Below are 15,876 nucleotides of genomic sequence, written 5' to 3'. Positions count from 1 at the left end.
GAATCCTTCTTCCCATTCTAGAAGGAGTTCAGAGGAGACTAGGGCCTTGGCTGAGGGCCTCGGTGTCATGTCTAGACTCAAGGTGGATTCTGCTCTTATCTTGAACACTTAGTTTAGTATTTCGGCGTTTGGCTTGGTCCAGGGGTCATATACCTGCGTGGAGGCATGTGTGAACCTGTGTGGCCTCTTCCAGCCCGACACCTTTGTACAGCCCCTCTGTTGGAAACCTTCCCCCACCCTTACTTTGCTTCTATGTGAACTTGCCCTTCTCAGTCACCCAAGGGATTCCAGGCACTGGCTCTGAATCTGGGCACCTCGGGATGGTCCCTTCCAGTTGGCAAGCTGTCTGCTCGGAAAGGCCAGGTCTCTGCCAGTGACCATGTGGTGTGAAGAGCTGTGACAGGGAGTGAGGTCTGTGCATTTCCAGGCCCAGTTTTTCCATCCCACAATCCCACAAAACGACTTTCCAAACCAAGGGATGTTAGAAATCCATGGATCACTGCGTATTAAGAATTCCCATTCTGCTCTTGTATCTAACCCACCAGGAGCCGGTGTCCAGCCTGTGTTGAACCGTCTCCTTGGTCCTGCTCAGCTCACATGCATATCCTCCCCCGAGATCATAGCCCTTTTCTCTCAGCCCTATTAACACGTCATCTGTAGACAATTTATATTTTCAATCTGTTTTCACTTCAGAGTCCTTCTCAAAATCTGTTTTCACTTCAGTTTCTTCCTCAGTTTCAATACCTTCTTCCTTTCCTACGGAACCTCCTGTATCTCTCCCAGATGACAGGCCACGGCGAAATGGTACCTGCCTCTGACCCACCTTGAATCCCTCCATACTCCATCCCCCATTAAACACCAACATGAAAAAGTAGTTCTTTAGATGAGGAACCTCACAATGACGCAGTCAGCTCACAAATGAGCTTGTGGGGGGGAGGGGGACCAGGGGATCATTAATAGCAGGACCCAAGGATGGAACTGGGGCTAGACTTGGAGAAGAAGTGGCCAGAGGATAAGGGTCAGTGTGTATCCATTTGCTGGACATTGAGGAGTATCTGACTTAGCATGAGCTATGCGTCTTGAAGGTGATCCAATAACTCCCTGGCTGATTCCTTTACGGAGCATCACGTGGTGACTGCAGCACAGGCTCTGGAGACTGACATCCCGGTCCAAGCCCCAGTGTTGCCAGGCAGAACCTACATCCCTGGGTACATGAAACCCTTTTGCTTCAGTTTACGCATCTGTAAAATGGGGATAAGAGCAGCTATCTTATAAGATTTGGGGATGAATACATGAATTCATCCATGAAAAGTACTTAGAACAATTCCTGGCATCCTGTCGTGTTCAATAAACACTAACAATAATACATTTATTAGCAATGGTAATATTTGTTATTCTATTGTGAAGCAAGTCCCATAGAATAGTTGAGGTGAGAAAGAATGGGCATGTAATGGGCTGGTGGCAGGTATGGTCCTTCCCAGCTTTACACATACCAGACCACGAAATACTTTATTACATTCGTGCTAGTTTACTCACCAGTGAGTTTGTGATTGTGAGGGTAACTCTGCACGGATTAACACAGACTGAAGGGAAAGCAGTCCTTGGCTTTCAAACATGTCCAGTTTTAGGTCAGCAATTTCAGAAACACTTTACCCCGTTGATTGAGCTCATGGCCTCTTTCTATGTGCATGACAGGATAAGAGGGAAAATATTAAATTATTCCCCCCCCCTTTTTTTTTGCTTCTTTTCCCCTCAGTAATCTGGTAAGTTGATGTGTGGGATGAAAGTATGTTCTCTGCGCCTGGATTTCCCACTGTCCGTCTGCCACCGCCCCCTCATCTGCACTGGTTCCTCTACAGAACTAATGACATGAGCTACTATGGACACCCCTTCGTTTGCCTGTTTGGCCGAGACATAGATTTGCAAGGGTTTCTAACACTGACCCCCAAGACCACAGAAGAATAGTTTCATAAAACTATGCCCTTAATTCTTTGGCTTGAATGTAAAGGCTATCTGTCAACTCAGTCCAGATGTATGACTGATTTATTTAAAGCCGCTAGAATGTAGGGCTCATAAAGGAGAGTGGCTGTGAAGTACTTACAACGTTGCCTAGGAAGTCGCACTCCGGCCAGTGTGGGAGCAGAATCTGTTCCTTACAGAATCCTCACTGGGAGTGGCTCAGACAACGGGTGCGTTTACTGAGCCCTGCTCTATGCCAAACGCTTCCATTCATGATCTCATGGCAGTCTCACCACAGCCGGGGGAGATGATATTATTTTCTGTTCTACAGTCAAGAAAGGTGAGGTTCAAAAGAAGTGAAATGGCTTTCCCCAAATCAAAGAGCGAATAAGTGGCAGGGCTGGGATGGGTGGCCTATTCTATCATTAGTCGATAATTCGGTAATCGTTATTGAAGGAGAGACACATGATAGAACAGGCTTGGTTCTGTGTGATTTAGAGCCTGGGCTCTTAAGCATTCATTTTAGTTTGTTATATACTACAGGGACTTGGAAGGGATGGCCAATGGGTTTCCTCAAACGAAATCTGGGTAAATACACAGTGAATTCCAAAATATTGGGTTGGCCAAAAAGTTCAATCGGGTTTTTCCATACATACGAACCTGAATGAACTTTTTGACCGACCCAATAATGAATGTATTTCGAATAGTTTACACAGACCTCTTACAGTTACAGAAAGTAGCCAATTTCAGGCAACAGGGATAAGTTATTGAGCATTTGTAACTTCTCTGGATTGCACTTACTTCTCCTATTTGCCCAAATGGTGGTGGTGTGTTATTTCCACTGAAGGTTATCAGATATGATGTTTGGTATTAATTTATGGTCATCAGCCATAAAGATACATGTAAAGATACATTTTGCTTTTTTTTGGTTAAAATTTCTCTAGAATTCATTCCTTACCTGGAAATAAAACAGGAGGATGTGCTTTTCAGCTGCTCATGTTACCAGACAGTGCTGTGGGGACGTTGCTGTGGCAAGCCTTCCAGAGTTGAGGGTGGCCTGAAGTCTTGGAAGGGGTGCTGGAGTTTGTGGGGAGTGGGGAGCTGCTGGGACACACTGCCTGCAGGAGCCATTGGTGGCAGGAGAAAGGTGGGTGTGATTTCCAAACCCGACAAGTCAAGGAACAGATCACACCATCTCCAGGGGCTGAAAAGCAAGAGAGCTAGAAGCGGTTTCTCGCCTTTGGAAAATGTATCTTATCTTCTGCCAGGACCCTTCCTGTAATTACTCATTCTTTTCTGACATGCAGATTGGCTACTTGGGACCAGTTCCTAGAGATGCCCTTGAAAGTGAGAACCTCTCAAGTGCACCAATGGATATTCGTGCCTTGGTCTCATTTATCTTTTTATTTATTTATTTAAATTAAAAACAATTGAAGCATAGTTGATTTACAATGTTGTGTGAATTTCTGCTGTATAGCAAAGTGATTCAGTTAGACATATATATACATTTTTTTGTGTGTGACAAGGAACTAATATTTATTAAGCACTTAATGTATGCTAAATACCAACGTTATACTTTAACTTTTTAAAATTTTATTAGGGTAAGAACACTTAACATGAGATCTAGCCTTTTAAATTTTGAAGCAATTTTTAAGTCAGCTGTACTTTTTTTTTTTAATATTCTTTTCCATTATGGTTTATCCTAGGATACTGAATATAGTTCCCTGTGCTGTACAGTAGGACCTTGTTTTTTATCCATTCCATATACAGTAGCTTACATTTGCTATCCCCGAGCTCCCACTCCATCCCCCCCAAACCCCCTCCCCCTTGGCAACCACAAGTCTGAGCTCCATGTCTGGGTCTCACTTATCTTGATATTTAAACTCATATGGATTCTGCCTTTGGGTTGCTTATTATTAGACAAAGTGGCTGGTTATTTTAGGGGGGGCATGCAACTCTGCAGATTAAAAATTCTGACGGACACGAGGCCAGGGAGAGGAGATAGACCCTGTGGCCAAGCGCCCTGAAAGAACATAGATTTTTGTGAGAAATGTCTGCTTCATTGACTACGATGAGGACAGCTGTTCACTTCAATAAGTGAGTAGATCTGCTATATTTAAATTTTTACTTCTGTAGTTGATTAGTTGCCTTCCTTAGAAAACCCTACACAAATCCCTACATAACGACATTTATTTCTATTGGAAAAGGAGTTGGCATTTCAAGTCCCAGACAACAAAATGGTTTATTCTGTAGGAATTTCAATTAAAAATAATTTTTTCATAGTGTAAAGCTGCAAGATATAAATATCACTGAATATTTAGAATAGATTCCAAGTAAAATCATCACACGAAATGAGCACGCTTATTTTTCCTAATTCTTCGTAACAAATGCCTTTTCAGCTCTTTCCCTAACTCTCATTCTAACTCCTAACTCAAGACCTAAGGCTTTTCCTCACTCTCATTAACCCAGTGTTTTTCACGTCTTCTCTTAACTTTTTAACAAGGCACCAGCCACTCCAGGAGAGCTCTGTGTGGGATTGCAGCCTCTTTACCCTCTGCTGGGCTCTACGTAGGGGTCTTTCATAATCAATAAAGGTCTGCAATAATGCAAATTGTGTTCTCTAATTATCAGATCAGTTATACCCAACTTGCGTGATGGCAGCTCGTGCTATAAGAGCAAGGACTATATTCAAAGGCGTGAGCCTGACACTTGAGCATTTTTAACATTCCTAACATTTTAAACTTCACCCCAGAAACCTAATAAATTTGAACTGTTGTCTTTTGTTGCAGCTGTAAATCTAGGGAAATCATACGACCTTACACAGAAAATGAAATGCCCATTTACAACAGGGATGTAAACTTTAAATCACTTTAGTCTCTTCCCGGTCGAATTTAAAGTAACCTATTCAGAGCACCCTTACCAAACCATATGGGTGGATGCTTCTGGAGATCTTTATTACACACATATCCATCCCTGGGGAGAAGGGACTGTTGACAACCAGCTTTAATTTATTGTTTAGGCATTGTTTGTTTCCGTAAGTAGTAGAAGCCTCTTTCTCCTTTCTCTTTAGTCTTCCCGACTGACTTTTTCTTAACATCCCGATTTCAGGACCTTTTCTATTTTCTTCCAGAAATGGGCGTTGAGAATGCAACAGTTGCAACATCTTTAGAGCAGAGTGCCCGCAATCCTTCAGGCTTTCTTTATTATTCTCACTATTTATTATACCAAAATGTTTCAACTGAATATTAAGCCATGGAGATGATGTGAAAGAATCCCTTTCATACTCTATCATTAATACATTTTTTTACATTAAAGCGTACAAAACTATTAGGGCACCTAACGAAGCTATTTGAAAGGAGAATGTTTGAGTCTCTTGGGAAAAGATGATACATTATTTAAAACAATAATCTCCAGACTTCTTTAAAAATTCAGCGCCAATTCAATGCAATGAAGATTTATTGAGTGCCTCCTTGGTAGATGCAGGGAGGATGCCAAAAAAGGGAAAAAGGTGTGAAAGAGTAGGCACCCTCAAGGAATGTGTTGGTGGGATATAAGACGCATGGACAACAGGGTAAGGGGGACCTTTCAGCTGCCGTTTTTTTTTTTTTTTTTTTCTTGTGGTACGCGGGCCTCTCACTGTTGTGGCCTCTCCTGTTGCGGAGCACAGGCGCCGGACGCGCAGGCTCAGCGGCCATGGCTCACGGGCCCAGCCGCTCCGCAGCACGCGGGATCCTCCCGGACCGGGGCACGAACCCATGTCCCCTGCATCGGCAGGCGGACTCCCAACCGCTGCGCCACCAGGGAAGCCCTCAGCTGCCGTTTTAATGCCGAGTGTCGGCATTTGGCATGGATCGTCCCCGTTTAATCCTCGCAATCCTGTGATGAAGCTACGAGCATTAAGCCCATTTTACAGATAGAAAACTGAACCCTGGGTGAAATGCTCAGTGGAAGACCACAGAGTTAGTAAACAGTGGTGCTGTGCCCACGCGTCTGAAGGGAACCCAGGCTGTGGGAACGGTGGTGGAGGTCCATGGCCACATGAGCTCTGGCTGATTGATGCTGTAAACCAGGTTCTAAACCAGGTGTGGTTCTCCGCAGCCGGAAACGTGGAGGGGAAGGGCCGCACAGTCATCTTATTAGACCCTAATTTCTCCACCTCTGTCTGTTCACCAAAGCTAATAAGTAGTGTTTATTCATTGCTTTATTAGGAATCAGTTTTACGTGATACTTGTTGGCTGAGTGAAGTTACTGAAGCAGCTAAGGCTTGACATTCACAGCTCTTGTTCTTGACTCAGGGTGAAGTCGGCCTCCTCACTTCGCTGGTTTTAAAAGTGAGGGGTTTGCAGGGAAAGATGATGGAAACAGCAGCTGTGTTCCTCTCGTATGAGTTTTCCTAGACATCCATTATGTCCATTACGGTCCTTGGTAACCTTTTCAGGAAGCCATGTTTTTAAGTAACAAGGTTATAGGGCACAGAGAAGAGGGAACAGGCCACACACGTCTGATTGCTTTGCCACACTGAGTGCGTGTGCCTTTAAATGTGGCTTAATCCAATTTGCCTTTTTCTTATCATCCTATGTCAGTGAAATCTGTGTGGTTTGTGTCTTCAATGGGCAGATCCATGTGCCAGTAACTGTGGGCTCACAGCTGGGACAGGACAACAAAACTGTTGAAGAAAGTGAGTCTGGAGTTGCCATCATCAGTTTATCCAAGATGTCTTGAGGTCTCCGTCCAATTCAAGCAAAATGAGAGACCTGCAGATGCTAGTTCTCAAATGTGGCTGCACGCTGGAATCACCTGGAGGACTTTAAAAAATGCAGAGGCCACTCCCTGACTCAGACGCTCTGTTTTCGTTAGTCTTCTCAGACGATTCTAATGTGCAGAGAGGTTGAGAATCCCAGGGTCCTGGCTTTAAGAAACTTATCATTTTAATGCCCTTTATTTGAAAACTGTCCAGTTTTATTTTTTGAAAACAGAAATGGTCATTTTAAAAATAAATTTATTTATTTTATTTATTATTTTTGGCTGCATTGGATCTTCGTTGCTGCGTGCAGGCTTTCTCTAGTTGCGGTGAGCAGGGGCTACTCTTCGTTGTGGTGTGCGGGCTTCTCATTGCAGTGGCTTCTCTTGTTGCAGAGCACGGGCTCTAGGCACGTGGGCTTCAGTAGTTGTGGCACGCGGGCTCAGTAGTTGTGGCTCGTGGGCTCTAGAGCGCAGGCTCAGTAGTTGTGGCTCGCGGGCTTAGCTGCTCTGCGGCATGTGGGATCTTCCTGGACCAGGGCTCGAACCTGTGTCCCTGGCATTGGCAGACGGATTCTCAACCACTGCGCCACCAGGAAAGCCCAGAAATGGTTATTTTTTAATGTAGATTATTTCCATTCATATAAGTAGCTCAGTGGGTATCTGTGTTTATGCCATTGGTTTTAGGGCACTTGGGTAGGTAAAACTTTGCAGAAGTAAACGAAACCAAATTACATAAACATTTAAAAGTCCTTTCCATGTAATGCATGTGTGCACAACTTAGAAACACTTACTGGACAAGGTCTTAACAACTTTGTTCTTCGCCTGGGCTACCCGGGAGGTTGTCTCCTGCCCATGCTCCCTGCCTGAGGCGGTGCTGGGCCTGGGATCTGTGTGTGAATGGGGTAGGAGCATCCCTTCACCTGTGCACAGGCAGCCCTGCTGCAAGATGCCGGATCTGGCCCATACGTCCCGGGCGGCCTCTTGCAAGGTGCAGTGGCTCTGTGCTGGGTCACCTCAGCTGAGCAAGATTGATGTTCCCAGCGTTCCCTTTGGTGCCTTGTTCCAAGTGAGTGGGGACCCCAGGAGGCACTTGTGGTCCCCACTGTTTGGAGGGTGGAAGGCGGCAGCCGCCGGTGTGACCTGCTGGCCCACTGAGCTCCTGCGGCAGCAACCAGGCCCCCGGTTCCTCAATCCCGAGGGGCTCCCCCGTGTCTCCTCCGACTGCTCCACCCCTGGGAACTCGGCCTGCGAGTTCTCTCCTGGGACTTTGGGCCCAACGGAGACACGAGTTGCATCTAGGGCAGCAGCTCACACGATGGCCCGAGCTCTTGGCCCTCCTACGCATCCCTTGTTTTATAGAACATCCCCGTGGTCTGACTCTTTGATGGACGGGCCCCTGCCTACCTCCTGCCTTTGCCTGCAGGTCACTGTGGGAAGGATGGGCTGCCTTTCCGTGTTGTCCCGCAGCGGCCTGTGCAGAAATCAGCCTGTGCACCCCATCGGTCTCAGTGGGCTCTACCTCCCTGTGACCCAGGCGGGGATGGTTTGTTGTTGCTGGTCTTTGGGTGTTTGTGCTTGTTGGCAGTTGTGTTTTTCTTTTTCTTTCTTTCTGTCTTTTTTTTTTTTTTTTTTAGGGAAGGGGGTCCTTTTATCTCCAGTCTACGTAGAAGGTGACAGCTAATGAATGTTCATTAAATGGATGAAGGTATGTTTATTTTTTAAGACTCAAGATTTGCTGTGTTGGATTCTCACATTATGATAGTTCATTGTTTCAAATGGGAGTTTGCTCTGAGGTGCTTTATCCGCATTCCACGGAAACGTGTGGGGTGAGGGCTCTGAACTGCTTAATTGTCCTGTGAGCTCACCCGCTTGGCGGTGGGCAGCGTCTTGAAGCAGGGTCCGCGTCTTTTACATCTGTGCTTCCCATCTGTGTGCTCCTTCCTCCTGTTCCTGGGCCATATCCTTGACCAGGCGTTGCTGAATGAATTGCTATTTGTACTTGTCACCAAAGTCACAGGGCAGAGAGGAGCGAGGGAGTCCCCTGGGACGGTCGCTCAGCTCCGTAGCACTATGGGGTGAGCTGGCATTTTAACCTGCTTTCTGATGCCCGTTGGCTCCTGAGGTCCAAGCTGCCATCCTCCCCCGACCGCAAAAATGACCTCCCTTTCCACTCCCCACATAACGGGATGAAGGAAATCAAACAAATACCCTCCAAGATTCCTCTCCTGCAACTGCCGACGCTTTCTTTGAAGCAGACACACAGACCGAGGCCAACTAGCTGGACAGATTTCGATCATTTTCTTTCCTCTTCTCAGGGTTACACCTCTGTTCAGTCGTGTCTGTTCTGTTTTAAAAGATGTTTAGTATGTGGGCCCTTGAGGGGAGCTCTTTGAAGTGGAAGCACCGTATAAATCTAAGAAAAGAAAGAGAAAATGCAACTCCCATCCCCGTGCACCCCCAGCCGCTCCCCCGTCGTGAAAGAAGCCAAATCCGCAGTGGTTTCCCCTTTGATGGCACTCCAGACACAGCCTCCTCCCTCTGGTCTCACTACCCCATTAATTCAGCTGGTGCAAATGTACATTGGAAAGATAGGAGCTCTTCTTCCAATGAAGATGCTGTGTTTTAGGGAGTTGTACCTTTTTTAGAGGCAGAATTACAGAAATAGAGGTAATAGAGGCAGCCCAGGTGCAGTCAGACGTATGAGTAAGGGATGGAGGTAAGGACTGTGACTTGAAAAACTCCTCAGGTACCCACCAGCAGAGAGCTAATGTGACATATAGTATACGTTTGCGTGCAGGTGTGTGCTGCGTGCAGACTCACCGGTGCACAGGTGAGCCAGGGGAGGGCCTGGCGAGGGCTTAGCTGGAATTGTCCTGCCCTAGAGCTTGTGTTTGGCTGTGAAGCTGTTGAATATGGAGCTCACTGACGTCCATCCCCAGCACACCTGGACACCAGCACACCTGGAAACCCAGCACATATGGACACCAGCACACCTGGAAACCCAGCACATACGGACACCAGCACACCTGGACATGAAAAGGGTTTACAATTCTTCTTGGACCATGAGTAAATATATATAAATATAAATAAATAAATATATATATATATATGCACACACATAAGTATTTATGAGTAAATGTCATACATATAATATTTATACATACAGGTCTTCCTCAACTTACAATGGGGTTACATCCCAATAAATCCCTCATAAGTTGAAAATGTCATAAATCAAACATGCACTTAATATACCTAACCTTCCAAAGGTCACAGCTTAGCCCAGTCTACCTTAAATGTGCTCAGAACACTTATTAGCCTACTGTTGGGCAAAATCATCCAACACAAAGCTTATTTTATAATGAAGCATTGACTATCTCATGTAATTTATTGAATACTGTACTGAAAGTCAAAAACAGAATGGTGGTCAGTGTGCTGGTTGTTCACCCTCGTGATCGCGGGGCCGCCTGGGAGCTGTGACTCGCTGCCCTGCTCAGCATCATGAGAGAGGATCTGACCACAGAGCCCGAGCCCAGGAAAAGCTCCAAATTCAAAGTTAGAAATATGGTTTCTACTGAATGAGTATTGCTTTCACACCATTGTAAAGTCAAAACATCATGAGTTGAACCATCCTTAGTCGGGGACTGGATATATATGTATTTGTATTATATATTTATTAAATATATATTTATACCACTTATATATTGTATAAATATATATATTTATAGTATATTGTGAAGAGAGAAGGTAGTAAAAAAATCCATGAAAAGGAAGTGGGTAGCATTATTTAATTTTTAAAGTAAGCATGGACATTTAGCTAGTTGGACACATTAGGATTCTTCTGCAGGGAACCATACAGTCATGATTCATGGTAAATTAACTCCTTTTCCTTAGAGGCACGTAGTGTGGGTTTAACAGTTTGTCCTGATGCCCTGAGTAATTAGATGTTGAGATCAGGGGCCCATTCCTCACCCCGTTCCTAAACTTGCAGAAGCTTTCCCAGGATTTGGTAACACCTATTGGGTAAATCACTCCTGTTCATCTTTATTCTATAGTGGAGCTTTGACGCTTTGTTTTCAAGGCTTCTCTGTCAAAATGCATCTGGTTTCAGATAAAAATACTGCACTTCCTTGGTTTACTCGGTGATCCTGCTCTTATGGAGGGGTTCTCCGTTCAGGAGAGAACATTTGCCACCCTACGTCAGTGGCATGGTCCTATCTCAGTGCCTAGTGTGTGAATAGGGCCTCTGCCCTAGTCCCGAGACCCTGGATCTGGAGATGGCACATGGCCAGCATCCCGACATGGCATGCTGGCTGCTAGGCCACCAGGGACAGGTCTGGTCCTGTGAGGACACGAGCCCAGCAGATACAGGGATGCTGGTTGAAGGAGATGATGCTACTGCCATGTAATGAAGCAAGTTTCTTACAAGGGAGAGCATTTGTATCCTATGGGGCCCATATTTACATATAGGGGTGAGATTCTAAACACCTGGTAGTCGGCCTGGTAGAGACTGGACGGTAGGCGTCTTGAATGACTTGTAAACTGCTGGTGTGGTCCCACGGGGCTTAAGGTCCAAATATCCCCCATCATGATGCACCACTAGGATATCAACAGTCCTGCAAAGGTGCTTTAGAATACAAAAGAGGAAACAAAGTTTATTTATGGTTTGCATGAAGCATTTAACAGAAACTCCATTTTGTTCAAAAAATAAAAATGTCCAAATCAAATTGCTTAAAAATGTAAACCCACTTTCTGTTTTAACAAATAATAGATGTTCTTTAGATAAGCTTAAGAGAACACAGAATTATAAAAATTTACCTTCCCTATTTTAATCCTCACGACACAGAGTAGGGCAACAGATCACTTGAACTCACTCAGCATTCATTGAGGTACAGAGCAGCAAGAAAACTGCATCATTCAGAGTGTAATTTTTAAATGGGGGAAATCTGTAGAGCTGGATTTCTTTTGAATTACTCTAGTTTTCTTATAACATTTAAGCCAAGCCCAATATGATTCTACACTCGTAGGTAAAACTAATCAGGAGATGATTTATTAGGTTTTTAAAATATTTGTAGGTTGTCTTGACATTTAGTTAATATTGCTTGCTAGCCAGGGAGTCTGCAGATGTTGAGACTTTTAAAGGAGGTTTTGTAGGAGGCCTTCCCCCCAAAAGGCATAATTATTTATCTCTATTTTCCTTTAAGGAAAATTCAGCCTCCTTCCTGTACTTTAAGATTCCAGGAGCAGATCTCAGTGTTGTGCCTTGGGTGTGACATGACCTTTGTAATAAAAGCACCCCTGAGTTGTGAGGTTAAAAGTGGTCCTTAGCCAATGCCCTGTGTGCAAGGAGATACTTTTTTGGTGTGTCCTATGCAACTTTCTCTATTCTTGGAAAAAAAGGCAGATAGCCAAAGAAGAATGATGAGTGATTTTCACACAAAGAACAATACATCAAGAATATCTAAATTCATTTAACAATTACAAGGAATATCCTTGGCCACGTCAATTTAAGATATGCTGGCAAGTGGGAAATGATTTCCAGTTTCTATATGTCATTTCTGATATTTCTTCAGTAGCTAGCAAAAGAAGAGAGAGAGAATTTTGGATTTCTGTTAAATTGACCCATAATAATTTTTTTATGGCTTTTTGTGTTTGAATAGTTGGCAAGGATCATATAAAGGTCAGGAACTTTAACTCAAGAAATGTCCTGTCTTCTCTAGGGAAGTAAATAAGTAGCGAAGGAACAGATAAAAAATGAATGAACAAATTCCAATAGTCAGTACAGTGCAAAACATTGTCTAATGATTAATTCATTATGAGAAGTTGCCATTTATGATAAAACCATTTTGTGGTAGAAAATGTGCTTTTATTGAAGCAAATGATCTGCTATAGGATGAGAATACCAGCTGTGGTTGGTATTTGGATTTGGGTGTAGAATGAACAGAGGTCCTTCATTGGCATGAATTTTCTCCTTCATGACAATTTCCTTGTAAATGTGAAAAAGAGCCCCTCTGATTTTGGACTCTAAATATCGGTGGTTTAATTTTGAAATCTCATGCTCTGATGGCTAATATGATTATCATCTTGGATGAGTTTGTTTGGGCTGCCGTAACAAAGTACAACCAACTGGGGAGCTCAAACAACAAATATTTATTTTCTCACAGTCCTGGAGGCTAGAAGGCAGAGATTGAGGTGCTGGCAGGGTTGGTTTCTCCTGATTCTCTCTCCCTGGTTGCAGACAGCCGGCTTCTCCCTGGGTCCTCAGGTGGTCTTTGCTCTGTATGTATCTCTGTCCTAATCCCCCCTTATTATAAGGCGACCAGTTATATTGGATTAGGGCCCACCCTAATGACCTTATTTTAACTTAATTTCCTCTTTGAAGAGCCTATTTCCAAATAACGTCATATTCTGAGGTCCTGGGGGTTAGAACTTCAACATATGTGTTTTGGGGGGACAAAATTCAGCCCATAAGACATTGCAAACCATCAGAAAGTAAGACCTGTAGTAGACCTCCAGTGTTGTGGACTATTTTATTTCCTGCTGTTCCCCTCCACGGTACTAAAAAGGAATTGGATGTTTGTGTCCCAAACCTATTAAAAATGTTCCATTCCATAGGAAAAAGGGTATGAATTCTGGTGTTCATTTCAATAAGAGGAAGATTGGCAGGGCAGTTTCCTTGTCTGAGAGGAGAGGAGAAGCACAAGGTCAGTGCAGGACAGAGTGTGTGCACACTGGCTTCCTTGCTTGTTTGTTCATGTATTTGTTTCTCAAGCACTGGCTGCCTGCCTGCTCCAAGCCAGGCACCATGCTGAAGGCAAGGGACACAGCACAAGACAAGACCCACTCTCTGTCCAGTGGGCTGATGACTAAGATGCAAGATGTTAACGTGTAAAGAATGAAGGGTATGCGCTCATTCGGCGAGGATCCGTTAACCACCTAATGTGTGTCAAGCCTCTGGCTGGTGCTTGCGATGTATCCATGAATGAAAAGGATAACGACTCCTGTGGCACACGGGCACCTCGATTCTAGGGAAGGGACACAGTTGGTGGATAGTGGATGCAAGAATTAAGTGTACAGGGTGTGTCAGAAAGTGTACAGCTTTGGGAGGAAAGAGGTAGAGCGGGTGGGGTGTGCTGGATGGGGGACCCGGCATTGCTAATGGGTGGGCACGGAGGTCTCTGAGTCATAAAGGAAGGAAGAGAGGAAGGCGGTGCCCGTGTGAACACGGGGCTGGGGACAGAGAAAGGCTGGGGAGGGCATCCCAGGCAGCAGGAACAGCCAGCGCCAAGGCGCTAAGGGCGTGTAGCTGGTGTGTTCAAAGACCCTGAAGAGCCCCGTGTGGAGGGAGCTCGGGCAGTGAAGCGAGCACAATGGAAAAGGGGCCAGAGGACATCTTGAGGCCATATCACGTAGGGGCTTGTTGGCCATGGAAGGGTTTTGGTGTTTTTCCTGTGTGAGATCAGAGCAGAGCAGAGGTAAGGTGTGACTTAAGTATTTAATGTCCCTTTACCTACTGTGCTGTGTTCAGATTCGCAGGGGGGCAAGGGAGCAAGAGAGAGACCAGGGAGAAGGCAACTGCATTAATGCAGGAGAAAAGTTGTTGCCGGTTGTCATGAAAGAATTGCGAGATGAAGTGAACTGTAAGAATCAGACTTATTTAGAGAGAAACACACTCCACAGACAGTGTGCGGGCCAGCTCGGAAGGCAAGAGGCTAGAGGCCTGGAAATATGGTGTGGTTAATTTTTATGGGCTGGGTAATGTCATAGACTAATGAGTGGGAGGATTATTCCAACTATTTTGGGGAAGGGGTGGGGATTTCTAGGAATTGGGCCACTGCCCTTTTTTTTTTTTTTGCGGTATGTGGGCCTCTCACTGCTGTGGCCTCTCCCGTTGCAGAGCACAGGCTCCGGACGTGCAGGCTCAGCGGCCATGGCTCACGGGCCCAGCAGCTCCGCGGCATGTGGTATCTTCCCGAACCAGGGCACGAACCCGTGTTCCCTGCATCGGCAGGCGGACTCTCAACCACTGCACCACCAGGGAAGCCCTACACCGCCCCTTTTTGGCCTTTTATGGTTAGCCTCAGAACTGTCATGGCGCTGGTGGGTGCATCATTTAGATGCTAATGTATCACAGTGAGTGTATAATGAGGCTCAATGTCTACTGAAAGTTGAATCTTCTGCCATCTTGGGCCCAGTTGGTTCTCACTAGTTTTCGTCATGTACTATGACTGTGTCATTCTTTTAAAGGTTGTTCCCTGCCCCCTTCCCTCCTGTTTCAAAGTGATGGCTGGGGTGTCCTGGGTGTTGCCTGTGGAGTTTGTCAGAAGTGGCTGGAGAGCCTTTGAAGACAGAGTGAACCAGACTTGCTGATGCATGGGGGGAGGGGTGGGAAAAAGAGGAGTCCAAGATTAGGCCCAAGATTTCCTGAGCAACTCCAATAATTGAATTTCTTTCAACCTTGATAGGAGGAGTCTGTGTGGATAATCGATCAGATGGTCAGACGCTATGGCTAGTAGGTAATGGGGTAAATCAGTCTAGAATTAAGGGGAGAGGTCAGGCTAGAGATATAGATTTGGGAGCCGTGGGTGTTTCAGTGGCATTTCAAGCTGTGAGATGAGGACCGATGGCCAGGGTGTAGTGTGGACGTGAGGGGACCAAGCTCAGGGATCCAGCGAATTTCAATATTAGGAATTCCAGGAGACCTAGGGGAATCGGCCAAGGAGCCATCAGTGGAGAAGGCCAACTAATGAGGATCGAGAGGCCGGGCCGCCCACTGCTGCTCACGGGTCAGGAGGCATGTGGGCTGAGTCAGACCATGGGCTTCCTCAGGCTGCAGTGGTCCTCACAGCAATTTTGGTGGTTGGTGAGACACAAGCTTGATTGGAGCGAAGAAAAGAGAGGATGGGAGAAGAAGAAGTGGAGATGGCTCGTAGAGGCGATGCTGTCAATGCTCAGATTAGAAACCCGCCCCTGCCCTGCCCCGGTGAGTGCCCTCTGCTAAAGGTGGCCTTTGGTCCCAGTCCTTAAGGACAGGTAGCGGGATGCCAGGTAGGCAGACAGGGAGAAAGGAGCGTGCTGCGTGGGGCAAGCAGCCTACGCGGGGACCTGGGCTGTCTATTTTGGGCGGTGGAGGGAGGGTGGGATACAGGGAGGAATATTGAGCATTGCATCCTCTGC

Source organism: Mesoplodon densirostris, chromosome 15 (genome assembly GCF_025265405.1).
Source record: "Mesoplodon densirostris isolate mMesDen1 chromosome 15, mMesDen1 primary haplotype, whole genome shotgun sequence".
Lineage (NCBI taxonomy): Eukaryota > Metazoa > Chordata > Mammalia > Artiodactyla > Ziphiidae > Mesoplodon > Mesoplodon densirostris.
The sequence above is the reverse complement of the archived record's forward strand: the minus strand, read 5'-3'. Positions refer to the sequence as shown.